Consider the following 18,427-nt stretch of genomic DNA (forward strand, 5'->3'; position numbering starts at 1 on the left):
TCTATTACATTTATTATTGAGATAAATTATTTATGGAAATACTAGGCTGCTAAAATTTTGAGGATTTATGGAAACACTAAGTTACTAAAATTTTTAAGATAGGCTTCTAATAACTGATTGTTCAAGATAATAAGAGTCTAGACAGGTACAATAAAGTAAATATGATTATGGTGGAATTTCAGAAAAGATGCTATTTTTATTTGAAAGATGTTATTTTATTTTCTTTCATTTCTTTAAAACTTAACTTGTATTTCTCTCTGATGGTCAGGAACATTCTTTCTGACTCTTCTCTGAAAAGCCTAGCTTAGAAGAAACACAAATCTATCTTGGAAAAAGTGTAAGAAGAATGCACCACACAAGCAAGGATTTTAACACTTTGTTGCACATACTTTGGATATGCTATCAGGAAGGATAATATAGGAGGGTTAGGGTTACTGAAAAAGAAGATCTCAATTAGATTAATTGAGACAGTAGCTACAATAATGAGCTGAAAGATAACAGCATCTGTGAAGACTGTACAAGACTGTGTAGTGCTTCATTCTATTATACACAAGGTCACTATAAGATAGAACTAGCTTAACAGCACCTGACAATTTCTCTGAAGAATAAGATTAGTTGCTGTTGAGTTGATTCTCACTCATGGCAACCATGTGTGTTAAGAGTGGAGTTATGTTCTATAGAGTTTTTTGTCTGTTTGTTTTATTTGTTGTTGATACTAATGAATATTCTTTGACAAAAATCAATAGTACTTTACTTAGCAATTCACTGAAATGATCATAATTATCATAACTGCCAGGATCACTTTTTTTTGCTACATAAATTAACCATTCACTGATTCATTCAGTTAATGCTCAAGCACCTATTATGTTCCAGGCGAAGTCTATTTCATCATGCTTGGAACAACAATCAACACCCTTGGCATCAAGAGTCAAGAATTCAAAAGATGTATTTCACTGGGAAAGTCAGCTAAAGAGCAATAATGTCAGTCTGATGACTTAACTATGCCCGATTCAATCATTTGCTATGTGTCTGAGAAGTGGACAAGAAGTAAGATGACAAAAGAAAAACTGATGCCTTCAAGTTGTGGTGCTGGAGAAAAGTACTTAATTTCCCATGGACTGCCAAAAGAACAAACAGATAAGTACAGGAGAAAGTGCAACCAGAGTGTGCCCTTAGAGACAAGGATGGCAAATTTTCATCTCACATACTTTGTGCTTGTTGGTAGAAGGGGCTATTCCTTGGAAAAGAGAGCTCTGCTGACCTAGTGGAAATAAGCTAAGCTGCCAACCCAAAACTATACAGTTGGAATCCACCAGCTGCTCAGTGGGAGAAAAATGGGCAATCTCTTCCCTTGCAATTTACTGCTCTGAAAACCCCCTGGAGGATCGGTTATGCAGTCATTCCAACAGTACATAACAACAACACAATTCTTGGAAAGGGACTTCATGCTTGGAAAAGTAGTGGGTCAGAAAAAGAGAAGAAGTCCCTTAACAAGATGGACTCACACAGTGACTGCAGCAATGGTCTCAAGTATGTCACAGATGATGAGGAAAGTGCAAGATAGGGCAGGGTACAGATTTAGTGTTCATGAGGTCGCCACAAGTCATCAGTACATAACGGCACATGTACCAGGTATGTGGTATGATTGTACCCTCTAACCTTATTCAGTCTGTACATTAAACAAATAATCCAAGAAAATGGATATATGAAGAGACAATGGCATCAGGATTTGAGGCTGGCTAATCAATAACCTACAATATCTAGATAACACAACTCTGCTTGCCAAAAAATAAAATAATCTGAAACACTTATTGCTGAAGGTCAAAAACTGCAATATTCAGTATATATTCCATCTGAATAAAAAGAAAATGAAAGATTTCACAAATAGACCATTAAACAACATCATGATAAATGGAGGACAAAAACTGTCAACAATTTCATTCTACTTCAATTAACAATCATTGTCTATGAAAGGAACAGTTAAAAAAATTATTGCACTGGGCATAAATACTGCAAAGATCTCTTTAGAGTTCTAAAAGGCAAAGACATCATTTGGATGACTGAGGGACCCCTGACCCAAGCCAAAGTCTTTTAAATTATCTAACAAGCATGTGAAAGACAGACAATGTAAAAGGACAAACAGAAGAATGGATACACACAAATCTGGCATTGACAAAAAATATTGACTGGAGTGTGTACTGCGAAAAGACTGAACAAATTAATCTTCCAAGAAATAAAACCTTACCTTTCCTGAAAAGTGAGGATGATGACAAGACTTTGTATAAGTAGAACAAGGGCAAGAAAAGGACTAAGTTTGGCAAAGTAGAGGGTCAGGAAAAACAAGAGAAATGAGAGGGACTGACACCATCATCTCAATAATGAACTCAAACAGCTCAAAAACCACTCAAGCGCAGAGGACCAGTAAGAATTTCCTTTACATAAGGTCACAAGGAATAAGAGCTAATCCAACAGCAACTAATAACAACATGCACCAGATACTATGCTAGAAAACTATGGCCATAAAAAATTAGGCACATAGCATCAATTCTGCCTTAAAAATCTTTAGTCAAGAACAAAAGACCTAGATTGTGCCTAGCTACCATTATCATTTGTTCTGACTTAAACAACAGTAGACCCATCTTTTAAGGACTAAAGCGTGCATGACTCAAGGCATGGTATTTTCAATTGCTTCATCTGTAACCAAAAGCTTAACAAGGCATAAAGCAGGCCCAAGAAGAACTGTTAAATGAACTGTGATATAGGAAAGAATAGTGACCATACCATACATTACCCCCAAAAGAACAAACAAATTGCTCAAAAGTGCTACGAGAATGCTTATCAGAAGCAAGGGTACTGAAACTGTCTCATAACTTGTTATCAAGAGGGAAAAGTCCCTGGAGAAAGACAACATGCTTAGTAATGAACTTGTTTTTATGTGCCATTGAGTAGAAACTGACCTATTGCTGACCCTCCAGTGGGTTTTGTAAGAGAAGAATGTCTTTCTTCTGTGAATTACCTTGTGGATTCAAACCATGTGTCTTTGGGTTGACAGCACAACTCCTTACCACTAAGCCACCAGACCTCCCTTGGTAAAGTAGAGGGCAAAAGAGAAAGACTTTCAGTAAAATGAATTGGTCGCAATAATGGGCTAAATATTGAAGTATTTGTGATAATGGTGCAGGACCAAGTAATGTTTTCTTTTGTTCTGTTGTTGTTGGGAAATGCCATCAAGCCAAGCTTAACTCACAGTGACCCTATGAACAACCGATCTGAACCCTGTCCTGTCTCATGTCATCCTCATAATCTCTGAGACACTCAAGCCCATTGCCACAATCACCATGTCAACCCACCTGGTCGAGGGACTTCGTCTCTTTTGCTGCCCCTCTACCTTCTCATTCTCAAAATTTCTTTTTTAATACATAGGATTTCTATGAGTCAGAACCAACTGAACTGTCCTTGGTAACTAATAGAAAAAGGAAAGACAGAATAGAATTTCAAATTCTGAAAAGTATTCAGTCTTACAGACTCATTAAGACAAGATAAATTCTTAACACTATAAACCTGAGATATCCTTTAAGCTTTGAACCAAAACTATTCAAGACATTTCTCACCTAAATAACAGATTAAATCATAAAATTATGAATAGCATCCTTAACTACTTTGTTTCTTTGAAAAATCATCTCTATAACATATAGTTAATACTCTTGTGCAAATATACCACAGCTTCTCTATCCAATTCATTTGTTGATGGGCACTTAGGTTGTTTCCAACTCCTTGCTATTGTGAACAAAGCTGCAACAAACATGGGTGTGCAAGTTAATACTCTTAAGATACAGGTTGAGGGATGCTGACACTAGGTTAATGGGACTTTAACAATTAGAACCTAAGTAATGACAAATATTGATACAATTTGAAGAATATAAACAATGTCACTGAATAATATGTGCAGAAATTGTTGAGTAGGAAACTGTTTTTCTACATAACTTCTACCTAAAATATCATAACTTTTTTTAAAAAAGCCTACTGTCAAGTAACTAATAGTAATATTATTGTTGCTAGGCACCATCAAGTCACCTACGACTCATAGCGACCCTATAGACAATAGCTCTGAACCCTGCACTATTCTGAGCCAGTCTCACTGACTCCTACACGTACCCATTTCCTTAATTACTATGTCAATCCATCTCATCCAGGGTCTTTCTCTCCTGTGCTGTTCCTCTGCCCTTCCAAGAATGTTGTCTTTCTCTGAGGACTTGTCCCTCTTGATCACATACCCAAACTATATGAGACAGCCCTTCAAAATCCTTGACTCCATGGAGCAATCTGGTTTCACCCTCTCCAGGACAGACCTATTTGTTCTCTTGGCAGTCCATGGTATGTTCAATAGTCTTCTCCAGTACCACAACTTAAAGGCATCAGTTCTGTCATCCTTATTCACTGTCAATCTCTCTGATACACAGCAAGTAATTGCAAAAACCATGGCCTGAATCAGGTCCACCTTAGTTTCTAGACTGACATTATTGATTTGGAGACAAAATCTGACAGCAGATTTAACCATTGCAATTAATTTATTTCCTGACTGATGGTGCCACGAATGTTGATTGAGAGACTGGGCAAGCCGAAATCCGAAATCGTTAAAAATCTCAATTTCTTCTCCATCTATTATGGTGCTGCCAATTGACCCGTGGTTAGAATATTTGTTTTTGTTGAGCTTCAATTCATATTAGAGAGTAGAGTCCTTGACATTCACTGTCATTGCAAATACTTTATATAAGAAACACAGTGACTATATATATATATATATATATGTATGTATATGTATATGTATATATGTGTATATATATATATATATACACTTCACCAGGAATCAAATTGATTATATATGTGCAAGGAATTGTTGAACCAGAAAGCAATCTTAGACCAGAGCAAGGAAACATAGGTCAAAATCAGGAAAGGAGAATATCAGGGATGTATCTTGTCTCTTTACCTTTTCTATCTATATGTGGAATAGATCATTTGGAAGACTGGACTTTATAAAGAGGAGTGTGGCATGAAAATTGGAGGAAGATTATCAACAACCTGCATTACACAGACGACACAAAGAAATAGTTATCTAAGCAAATAATCATAGGTTCTAAAGAATATCTGTGGAAGAACTCAATATAAAGTTTAATGGCAGAAGTCAGTAATAATAAAATTGAATCTTGAAAGAAAGTTGGTACTCACCAGGGAAGCAATTAAGAAAGGTCATAATAATAAGTAAAATATAAATTGAGGCAAAAAGTACAAAAAAGTATATCAGTATACAGTAACTACAAGTTATTGTTCAGTTTAACACATAAATGGAATATATGGCTTGAGGAGTAAGGGAGAAGGCTTCTAGAGGTAAGGCTGAAGTAGTCTGCAATTGTCCAATAATGAAAGATTTTGTATAAATATTGCTGGTGTTATTGTTAGGTGCTGTCAAGTTGAGTACAACTCATAGCAACCCTGTGAGCAACAGATCTGAACTTTATCTATAATGTCACCCTCATACTCTCTGACACATTCTAGCCCACTACTGCAGTCACTGTATCAGTTCACCTCGTTAAAGTTCTTTTCCTTCACTGTCTCCCTACTTTTCCAAGCACGATGTCCTTCTCCAAGGAACAGCCTTTCTTACCAACATGCCAAAGTATGCAAAATGAAGTTTCACCATCCTTCCCTCCAAAAAGCACTCTGGCTGTGCCTTCTCCAAAACATATTAGGACAGGGCAAGGGTTTGCACTTGTTATTTACAGGGTTACTCTGAGACATGGTGGTAGTGTATGTTGCTAAGTGCTGTCGCATAGCCTGGGACTCATAGCGACCCTGTGTTCAACAGCTCTGCTCTGAAGCCTGCCCTGGCCTGAGCCGGTCTCACTGACTCCAACAGGCCTACTCTCACTGCCCCAGTTACTGTATCAATCCATTTCATCTGTTGTCTTCCTCTCCTGCACCGTCCCTCCACTCTTTCCAGCATGATGTCCTTCTCCAAGAACAGATCACTTGAAAGGACCTAACAATAACATATACACACATACTCACATATTGTTCTTGTTAAGTGCCATCAAGTCAGTCACTTGTGACTCATAGAAACCCTACGTACAACAGTTCTTAAGTGGCCCTATCCTGAGCCAGTCTCACTATATTTGACACACCTACCTTCAATTACTATGTCGATCCATTTCACCCATGTTTTCTTCTCCTACGCTGTCTCTTCACTCTTCCAAGCATGACACCCTTTTCCAAGGACTGGTCCCTCCTGGCCACAAAACAAAGTACGTAAGACAGAGCTTCAAAATCCTTGCATTCAAGGAGTAGCTTGGTTTGACCCTCTCTAGGACAGACTTATATATACTTGTTTACAAAGTTTGTATACCTTGTGTTTCACACTATTCTTCCTTCACAACATGTTTCATACAATTATTCTCATGCATTATGCATTATAAAATTAATTGCTATTTGACCTTGCCCATCATGACTCTATCTTTTTAGATCCTTGCCAGATCCTTCCTATTTCCTTCACCTCTTCCCTCCACCCACAAAAGTGTGAAACCTTGTGGTTTCTCCCCTACCCATCCTCAGCCCTCCATTCCCAAACCTCCCCCTCTGGGGTCCTCATACATGTTTTACAAGTTATCCTTCTATTTTTATGTTCTCTTGCAGTCAGCAGTATGTTCAAGACTCTTCTCCAACACTACAACTCAAAATCATCACTCCTTATTCATCGTCCAGTTCTCAGATGCAAATGACCATGGCCTGAATCAAGTGTGCTTTAGTCTTCAAACTGACATCACTGCTCTTCCGTATTTTGGAGAGATCCCTAACAGCAAACTTGCCTAGTGCAATATGTCTTCTTACCTTCTGACTGCTGATCCCAAAGGTGTTGCTAATAGATCGAAGCAAGATGAAATCATGACATTTCAATCCTCTCTCCATCTTTCATGATGTTGCCCACTGGCCCAGTGATTATAATCTTTGTCTTCATGATGTTAAAATGCAATTTATATTGAAGGCTGTAGCCTTTGATCTTCTGCAACTAGCTCCTCAGTTTCAGCAAACAAAGTTGTATCATCTGCACTATGTAAGTTATTATGAGTCTTCCTCTGATCCTGATGTCACATTCTTCTTCACATCATCCAGCTTCACGAATTATTTGCCCAGCATACAGATTGAATAGGTATGGAGAAAGGATACAACCCTGATGCACACCCTTCTCGATTTTAAAACATACAGTGTTTCTTTATTCCATAGATAACATTTTCTTGGTCTAGGTATAGATTTCACATGAGTACAATTAAATGTTCTGAGGTTCCCATTCTTCTCAGCATAAACATAGTTTGCTGTCATTCACACAGTAAAATTCCTGTGGATAGTCAATAAAACACAAATAGACATTCTTTTCATAAACTTTGCTTTCAGTCAGGATCTACTTGACATCAGTAATGATATCCCTGGTGCCACGGCCTCTTCTAAATTCAGCTTGAACTTCTGGTAGTTCCTTGTTGATCTACTGTTCCAGTCATTTGTGGATGATCTTCAGTAGTATCTTGCTTACATGTGATATTAAGATATCACCTCATAGCTATATTAGTTAAAATTGGGTAAAGTCACAAATGTAATTGGTAAAGTCTCAATCTGTTTATTTGAATTTATCTTTATCTCTATCTCTCTTTCTCATTGCTGTTGAGCTGGCATTGACTCATAGTTGAGTTGGTGGGTTTTCAAAGGCTGTAAATCACACAGGAAGAGATTTCTGCAAATGAACACTATAGTAGATTCAAACTACATGCTTTGGGTTGACAGCACATGTCTTTACCCACTAGGCCACCAAACGACTCTACAGTAAAATAAAAGCATAATTATGAAATATGCACTAAATTATATTAGTCTGTACTGTAGACTGCTATGGAGATACTCTATGAATTCTAAAATCAACACAGTTATCCATGATATCTTCACAATATCAAGACTAGCAAAAATTGAAGATTACTTTAAAAAGTAAGAGTGTCAATGAAAATGAGGACCCTCAACTGAGATGGATTTATACAGTGGCTACAGCAAGGGACTCAAAGAACAGCACTAATTTTGAGGATGGCCTAGGACCAAAACACATTTCATTCTATTACACATAAGATCGTTATAAGTCAGAACTGACTTCACAGCATCCAACAGCAATCAAAGAAGGGTCATTATGAAGGTAAAAAAAGTCAGGGAAACATTAGCTCAAAAGATTAACAGATCACAGAAATCACAATCTCCACTAGCATAAGTCCAGAAAAACTACATCCTTACCAAGCTACTAATACCAACCACTCTGATTAGGATCACAACAGACCATCCTGGATAGAGTGGGAGAGAAATGTAAGGGAAAAGTCAAAGTTAAAACAAAACAAAACAAAAAACACCTTACTGGTTTGATGGTGACTGAAGGAACCCCTGAGACTGAAAACCTTACACATCTAGACCTGAATCCACTCCCAGAGATCGTCCTTCAATCAGAAAACAAATCTATAAAGTGAATAATAACACCCATGAAAAGCTCCTCAAACCTTTTAACTATATGAGACCAAAAGGTCATCATTTACTCACAAATAAAGCTCAGAAGGAAGGTAGGAATACAAAGATGGTGATGGGAAGAGTCTGGGGGGCAAAGGAAGAGTATTGCTAACTGAAGGGGATGAAACTAAGCTCATAAAGCATAATTTGCATATATTTTGTTAAATGGAAAAGTAATTTGCTCTGTAAACTTTCATCCAAACTAGAATTATTGATGTTGTGTGCCATCAAATCAGTTGACTCTCCAGCAGATTTTCAGAGGCAGTAAATTTCATGGAAGAAGAATGCCCAACCTTCACCCAAGAAGCAGTTGGTAGATTTGAAACATGTGTCTTTGGGACTGTAACACAGGATCTTATCACTAGGCTACCAACGTGCCCTAAAATAAAATGTTAAATTAAAACCACTGGCTAGCTGGTGATGACATGAGAATGGAAGAGAAACTTTACACTGATACTATTGCTGTTGTTGTTAGGTGCCATTGAGTCAAGTACTATTCACAGTGACCTTATGAACAAAAGACCTGAACCCTGTTCTATCCTGAGTCATCCTCATACTTGCTGACACAGAGGAGTCCACTGTAGCAGTCACCATGTCAATCCTCCTGGTTGAGGGTCTTCTTATTCTTTGCCAACCCTCCACCCTTCCCAGCATCATGTCCTTCTTTAAGGAAAGCACCTCCTAGCAACATGTCCAAAGTATGTGAGGTGAATCCTCATCATTCTTGCCACCAAAGGGCACTCTGCCTACACCCTCTCCAAGACATATCTGTTTGTTCTCCTGGCCATTCATGCGATATTCAGTGCTTTTCTCCAACACCACAGCTCAAAGGCAGCAATTCTTTTCCTGTCATCCTTATTCATTGTCCAGCTCTCAGATGCATAACAGGTAATTGGAAAACCTATGGTCTGAGTCAGATGCACCTTAGTCCTCAAACTGACATCTGAAATTTGTGCCACTGGTGTGTCAAATGCCATAAATGCTGGCAATTCTAGACTGGTTTTGGTGGAGCTCCTTGATTAGGACAGACTAGAAAGCAGGATGGACCATCTACTTCCTAAATAACAGGCCTTTGAAAAACTTATGAATACTGAAGAAAGAACACACTCATACTACAGTTACAGAATTTTGAAACATCAGGAATATTTTAAAATAAGTGTGCAATATATTCAATTCTGTTCTAATAAATATCCATTCAATAAAAATAACAAATTGTAAGTCAGCTATAAAGTATTTTATGGATATAAGAATAGAAGCAAGAGAGAGAAGCAAATAAAACTGTATTTTAAGTATATAGTCATATGGCACTTAATAGCCACAATATTTTCTGTGAAATAGAATGTTATGTGGTTTAGGTGTTATGCAAACACCATATTAATATACATGTAATCCACGGATTAAATTAGTTCTAGAGTTACTTTACTAAATCTGTCACTAAATTGAAATTTGCATGCTAGTTGTAACAGGAACAGTTCACCTGTTACATCAGAAAAGTAATTTCTTAATATAAAGTATACCTTTCCATTCATAGAAAAGCTTTTAAAAATCACAGATGCACTAAAAACAACTAATATAATACAGTAATAGTTTTAGTGTTTCAGTGCACACTGGAAGGTAGCAATCATTTGTTAACTATAAGCCATTGTATGTACCCCATTAATATTATGGGCTTTTCCAGAGTTGGGATCTCTAAAAAACATACAGTGGGACTACACAGTACAAGGTTATAACAATAAATACTAAGTCAATACCATTTGTTTTAAACTGTTAACAATTATTTCTGTACTGACCTTTAGCAATGAGAGTTGATAGTTACTTCCTCAAATAAGGTAGCACTATAGTTCAATATATGGTTCACAGAAGTGTTTCATAAAATGAATTTAAACCCAACTGTCACCTGATGATACTATAAACAATATTAATATGATTTTTCATGTGTGAAGATGACAGTGACTCACCATAAACAGAGATGAACTTCAAGTTAGTTTTCCACAATGAAGATTAACTTGCTGATCTAGTCAATTCTCTTTCCAAACCTCCCTGGTGAAAAACAGCTTAAATCTGCACACGCTGAGTGTTGCCACTGATGACAAAAACAACAAACAGATCAATATAAACATTAAACCTGTTTATTTAGTCCCTGGGCACTATGAGCTGATAAACTAAATTAAAATATATAAAATATTGTGTCATGCATACAAAGAAAATTACATATATGCACACACACACTCTGTATTCACTGTATTCTATATATTGTTGTTGTTGTTGTTGTTGTTGTTGTTGTGTACTGTAGAGTCAGAACCAACCCATAGCTGACCCTTCCGTGGGTTTTCCAAGGCAGTTAATTGTACAGAAGGAGACTGCCCATCCTTTTCCTGTGGAGCAACTAGTGGCCTTGAACCGCATGCATTCAGAATTGCAGCACAACTTCTTGCCACTAGGCCACCAAAGCTCCGTTCTGTATATATTCTATATTTTACTTACTCAAAATACAAATAAGTGGAGCCTGGCCTGTATACCTAACTGAAAATGTCCTCAGCTTTCTTAACTAAAACAAAGCTTATATTTGAGACATACAAAATCAGAAGAGTGTAACGGCAGTGCTCAAAACATGAAAGCATACCAGCTTTACATCCCTCATCACCAGTAGGAAATTAGAGACTATTTTTGTTAATGTCATCAATATTCTCCATAGCATAAATGCAATATGAGTGCATTCAAAATTACTTTTTGATATTTCTCAGAATTCTGAAGAAAAAAAAAAACCCATTCCCCTTTTTATGAAGAAGAGTCACTTCACTGACTAGCTACAGTGTTCATTCCTGGTAATAAAGAGTTTCTAAAATAAAATATTTCCACAGTCTCTTGATACAGAATTTTATCAGTTGTAAGTTGAGTCTCCCTCAAAAGAGTTTGGTCAAATATTACTGCAGCTCATAATTTGTAATTAAAATAAATATATGTGCTTCTGTATTATTTAGAAGAGTAAGAAATTAAGTTAATAACTATATAAAATCAATAAGAAACAGTTAACAACTAGGTCTAATTAAAGCAAAACCACAATGCTGGTGCCCATAACAAACAAGGTATTATTTGAGAAATTTTATAATTAACCTGTATAAAAAGATACAGTATACCACCTCAATGAATTAGTGTCAGCATAATTGAAACATCTCACTACTATCTTTTATCAGTTATACATAGTCATTTACAGTATCAAACAGCTAGATTCTAACCCGAATTATCTGCAAAACCAGAAATGATGACATTAAAAGTGCAGTATCATACCAGAACACAGTAGCTACCACAGGGATGAGGTTATGGCAGTCCTCTTCCAAGTACAAATAAGGAAAGCCAACAGAAAATTGGTAGCACCTGGTACAACTGTGATGCAGGATCACGGTCACCTGTAAACAAATAAGCTTGTTAAGATACTATTCCAAAAACAGTTTCTAGTGTTATTTAGATTTTTTGTTTGTTTTACCACAGTCTTCCATTTACCACTTACCATTAACCATTTACCAGTGTTCATTAACTGTGAGGATAGCTCACTTACACTTGTTTTTCAATCATTATGAAAAATTTCAAGCAAACACAAAAGATGAATAGTACAGTGAAGACTATTATCCACTAACCCACTTCAATAATTATTTTTATAAAGCCAAAATTATTTTATCTATACATCTACCTTGGAAGCAGGAGTGGGCCACCTCTGTAAACAGCTTGCCTCCAGAAACCGTATGAACCTGGAGAAAGGATGAAAGTCGCGCAAGTGTCGAGGACTTTCTTTCATAGGGTCACTATGAGTCGCCTACGACTCAACAGCACTTAACAACAACATACCTCTACCCATTCTCTTTTCAGGTTCTTGCTTTTTCAGTTTTGTTGAGGTCTTTACTCACCATAAAATTAACCCAATGTAAGGATATAAAAGTCAATGACTTCTGATAAATTTATGGAGGTCTACAAGCATCCCCACAGTCACTTTAGAACATTTCTACCAACCCAACAAGTTCACATAGGATTATTAGGAAAAGTGAACATTGATTGCAAATGTTTAATGAGTCATTCAAGGATATATATTCTCCTTAACAACTCTATTATTTTCTTACCACCTCCCCCACTAATTCATGAGAGTCTTCCACTAGGTTGCAAGCTCTTAAAAGTGATTTTTTACTTTGGTTTCCCATTCTCATAAATGTACAGGAGTTGTTTTCGTTAGAGACTATTGAACCAAGTATAACTCATAGAGACCCTATGAACAACGGATCTGAACTCTCCTGTGCCATTCTCATCATCTCTGTCACACTCGAGCCCATTGCTGCAGTTACTGTGCCAACCCATCTCATTAGGGGTGGGGGGGCAGCCTCTCTCTTTTAGTGATGCTCCATCTTTCCAAGCTTGATGTCCCTTTCCAAAGGAATAGCCTCTCTTAGCAACAGTGCACAAAGTTTGAGAGATGAAGCTTTGCCATCTTTGCCTCCAAAAAGCACACTGGCTGCACTTTTTCTAAGACATAACTGTTTATTCTTTTGTCAGTCCTTAGGATATTCAGCACTCTTTCCCAATACCACAACTCAAAGGCATCCATTCTTCTTCTGTTTTTCTTACTCATGTCCAGCTACCAGATGCATAGCAAGTGACCAAAAAGACTTTCTCTAACAAATCATAAAGGCTTATAATAACTGCCTGAGAAGATGAACCAGTCATCTCTCCTTTGTTACTTGAGTTACCTATCATTCCTAAAATTATTACAGAGTCCAACAATATTATTCCTGGCAAGGCACCAGTAGATAGAAAGACTATTACTGTTAACTCATTTATCAAGTATTTGTTCAAATACCTATTGAGTGTATGAACATAATTTGTAGAAACTGTAGCCTGACTGCATTTTGAACCTTGGCATAGGTCCAGACACCATGCTAAAATTCTCTCATGTTTTCTCTGGGCTTTCAAACAGCCAAAGCAATCATAGTACTCCTAGAAATGTACAAGGACATACTAATCCTCTCTTCAGGAAGTTTCATTAACAGCAACACAAGACTTTAGAACTTCCCTAGGCATAGGTTTCTTAGAACAATAAGTATTGTAGCCTACGAGCCAATAACATTAACAGAGGCCACTCCAACTCCCCTTCTAATTGGCACCTTCTGCTGGGCCAAGAAGATATCCTCCCATGGCTATCTTAGACTATTTTATTAATTAAAACTTTCCGTAAGTTTGCACCTTTCGTTTAAACCCCTAGGTTCAAACTTTGAATAAAGCATTAATTTTGTAAATTACTACCTAACTTGGGAGGGACTGGAGAGCATTATGCAAAGTGGACTAACTCAGTACCAAAAGGACAAATATTGTATAAGACCTTTATTGCAGAATGAGCATGAGGGCCCAAGGGGGCAAGGAACAGAGAGGTGAGGATGGGCGGGGGCAGGGGTAGTTAATCACAGGGTCTCAAAATTTGATGGGTAGAGGGAGGGACATGTGAAGCAAATGGGAAAGATGCAGTGTGAAAAACAAGGTATACAAACTTTATAAACTAGTATAAATTTTTTTATTAATTTCAATGAACATTTACAGAGATTTTGGATTTCCATTCATTCACTGTTGCACTTTTCTCCCCGCCCACCCCACCCCCACCCCCAGTTCACTCTTCTCCTTGAAAAACAAAAGAAAAAACTCCTTTATTGGTATACAATTCCCCCACAATCCACCCCACCCCGAGTATACTCCACTCTGCAACCCTCATTTCAAACTCTTATGATAATCATAATGCCCTAAAATATATTACTTTTAAACTGTTCTCTCCCTCATCAGCTTCAATGCACTATACATAATTTATCCAGTTTTCTCAGTCTTACCCCCACCTTGATGTTAGCCTCATTCTACAACAGTGGCACCATACAGTATTTATCCTTTTGTGACTAAGATATTTCACTCCGCATAAATGTCCTCCAGGGTCACTCATTTTGAATAATATTGCATGAGTTCCTTGTTTTTCAATGCAGCGTAGTATTCCATTGTGTGAATATACCACAGCTTCTCCATCCATTCATTTGTTGATGGGCACATAGGTTGATAAACTAATATAAAATTTTTAAAAAATTAATAAATCATTGATTGTAAAATTTCTGTCATGCAATTTGATATCTGGCCATATTTTCCAAATACCAATCCTTCTCCACTGTTTCCAACTTTTGCTCATTCATCAATTATTAATAATGCATCTAAATTGCATGTTCAATCAATTTTAGGATACAGACATCAGTAGAAATCCTTAATTTCATCATTTTTTGCTTTAATGATTGGTTTGTAACTCTGAATAATAGTCATACTACAGATCTTGTTTGTATGCATACGGAAATTTTGCTATCACTGATTCCATTTCACTCTAGGATAGATCTTGTTCTTTTTAATAATGAATGCGATACCATTCTTCTTTGTCATCCCCTGCATAGAAGATCATGGAATTGTCTTATTCAAAATAACCAATACCAGCCTATTTCAGCTCACTGTGGCCTAGTGGTAAGGAGCTGTGTTGCCACCCCGAAGGCAGATGGTTCAAATCCACCAGTTGCTCCAAGGAAGAAAGATATTCTCCTCTTATGTAATTTAAGCCTACAAAAACCTTCTGGAGGATCAGCTAGCTATGAGTCAGCTCCAAACCAAAGGTACAAAACAAGAATGACTAACACATCAATCTTTATTAATTCCCATTTTTACAACTTTCAATTGTCCTAGAAAAATATCTCATACAGACTATGCTTTACTTATTAATGGACATCTGCAACTGTTTCTCCTCATTTGGAGTCTTGCCACAATAGCAAATGAAGGCTCTTCATTGGGAGAAAACATTATTCACTCCACATCATCTAAAGTTGATTTTAGTTGGAGGGAGTAGTTTTTCGCTGATCCTATTTTGAGTGTCTTCCAACTTATGGCGTTCACCTACCCACACTACATTCTATTCATACATTCATTATAATCTGCTCTATCTGTTCAAGCTGCAGAGGAAATGGGAAGGATCTTTTGTGAAAAACAATGTATTCAAACTTTGTAAATAAATCAGAATATTTTTTTTTAAAAACCCCAAAACTGAAAAGAGGGTGAGGATATGAGCGGCAATAGATGAGACTGGGTTTTGGCCACTGCCGTCCCAATCAATACACTCATTTTACAGATGAAGAAACTGAGGCTCAGTGACTTACCCAGAGCTCTGCAGCATATGATAGAGCTAGAACTTGAAACCATCCTGAAGCAAAAGCAGCACAAGCCATCTCTTTACAGCTTCTAGGAGAGGTTGTATTTTTGTTGTTGTTGTTTAAGTAAATTTTATTTTATACTGGTTTACTTTAAAAAAAACTGTTCAGCTTTCCTAACTCAGCCATCATTTTCATCAATTGTGTAAGATATATTGTTTCTATGTGCAGTTGAGTCAAAATCAACCCACACCTGACTCTCCAGTTGGTTTCAAAGGCTGTAAATTACACAGGAGAAGACTGTCCATTCTTCTGCCTTGGAGCAACTGATGGATGCAAACTGTGTATTGGCAGCACTAAGCCACCTACTACTAAGATACCAGAACTCTCTATACAAGGTATACATCTCAAAAATAAAGTTAATTGAAAAGAGATTTATTTTGGAATTCATACACTTGATTTCAGAAATATATTCAACTCATTGTTGTCAAGTCAAAATCGATTCATAGTTGATACTCCAGCATGTTCTCAGAGGCTATAAATTTCATGGTAGGAGTCGTCAATCTTCCTCCCTCAGAGAAGCTGGTGGATTTGAACCACCTGACTTTGGATTAGGAGTATAATTCAATAATCACTAGGCCACCAGAGAAATATAAATGATGAAAAACCCACTGGATGATCAAAACTGCAAAGGATTTTGTATCATGCAAGTACTCTGTACAAGCTAGAAAACACAATCACTTCTAATTACAATACTCATAAACTAAAACTTTATATCTATATTTCTATATCAAGAATTAAAGGAAATTACATAATTAGGTCTAAAAGACTACAATTCTCATAGAGAATTAAGATGCTCCTCTTAACATTTACAGCTAAAATAGTTACATGTAATGGTCAATTTTGTTGGAAATTTTATCAATAACTCATTCATTCCTGTAAGAGAGTCATACGGTAATTATCCTAACCATCTTTTGATTAACTTTTGTGACCTATAAAAACAGTGCAGTGCTATAATAAATTCATTATTGCTAGCAAAGCTAATGTGTGGTCAAGCCTAAACATAGGTTTTGTTTTTTCAATACAAATTCATTAAAACACATTTGCTTTCAAAAACTAAAGTACCCTATTTAATACAAATAGACTTTGTTAATCAATTTTTTAAAATAAGCCTGTTTTCTGCTAAATAAGCAATATGAAATCCACTTTTCATAAAACATTGTAAAGTGGTGCTTTCTATTTGCAGAAAGATAATTCTGCATGTTTAAGCAAATAATTTCCAGCACTGAGCAAATATCCAAGATCTTATTTTTTTAACTGCTTTAAAGTTAGCTGAGGTCATATGCTACGTTTTCAAGACATTATGCTAAAAATAAGGATCCCTGATAGTGTAATAGAATACATGTTAGACTACTAACCACTCCACAAGGAAAAGATTAGCCTCCTTCAATAAAAATTTACAGCCTCAGAAACTCTATGGAGAGTCACTAGGATTCAGAATCAACATGGATGGAAATGGAGTTTAGGTTTTTGCATTAAAAATAGGAATGCTTGGTAGTGAAAACAGTTAAGTGTTCAGTCATTAGCCAAAAGGCTGGTAACTATAACTCAATCAGAGGCTCCTTGGAAGATAAGTACAGGGATCTGCTTCTAAAAGGTCACACACAGCCAGACCCAAAGAAATGGAAGAATGTACCATGCTAATGGGTAGGAAGACTCAGTATTGTGAAAATGATAATATTACTAAAAGCAATTTACATGTTCACGGCAATCCTAATACAAATATCTATTCCATTCTTCAATGAGATGGAAAAGGCCATTTCCAATTTCATCTGGAACGGAAAGAAACCCCAGATAAGTAAAGCACTCCTGAAAAAGAGAAACAAGGCAGGAGGCATCTCACTCCATGATCTCAACTTCTACTACACAGCCTTGGTGGTCAAGACAGCATAGTACTAGTACAGTGACAGACACACAGATCAATAGAATAGAATTGAGAACCCAGAAATCAGCTCATCTACTTATGGTCAACTGATATTTTGACAAGAAGATGAAATCAGTTAAGTAGAAAAATGAAAGCCTCTTTAACAAATGGTGTTGGCAAAATTGGAAAACCATCTGTAGAAAACTCATACACAAAAACCAACTCAAAGTGGATCAAGGACCAAAACCAAAGACTATAAAATTCATCAGAGAAGAGCTTGGAAGAACTCTAGAAGCCCTAATTCACAGAATGCACATTTTTCCAAGCATTTTGAAAAACCAACACCTCAGATAATAGCGAAGAGGCATCTTATAGGTACACAGGAAAAGCCGGACGGAGGAGGTGCTGGGGACACGGAGAACATGCTCCTGGGCAGCAGGGAAGCCTGGAAGCTGCGCACCAGGGGAAGTCACCTCAGATAATAGCGAAGAGCCATCTTAGAGGTACACAGGAAAAGTCAGACGGAGGAGGTGCTGGGGACACGGAGAACGTGCTCCTGGGCAGAGGGGAAGCCTGGAAACCGCGCACCAGCCAAAGTCACCTCAGATAATAGCCACAAAGGAAAACATAATCTACACAGGAGTTCTACAGGACATGTCACCTTCCCTTGGAGACAGTACAACTAAACTTAAGAGACACTGGTCAAAAGAAAAAAAAAAATGTCAGC

Source organism: Elephantulus edwardii, unplaced genomic scaffold (genome assembly GCF_000299155.1).
Source record: "Elephantulus edwardii isolate Elephantulus edwardi_28Jun2011 unplaced genomic scaffold, EleEdw1.0 scaffold00043, whole genome shotgun sequence".
NCBI lineage: Eukaryota > Metazoa > Chordata > Mammalia > Macroscelidea > Macroscelididae > Elephantulus > Elephantulus edwardii.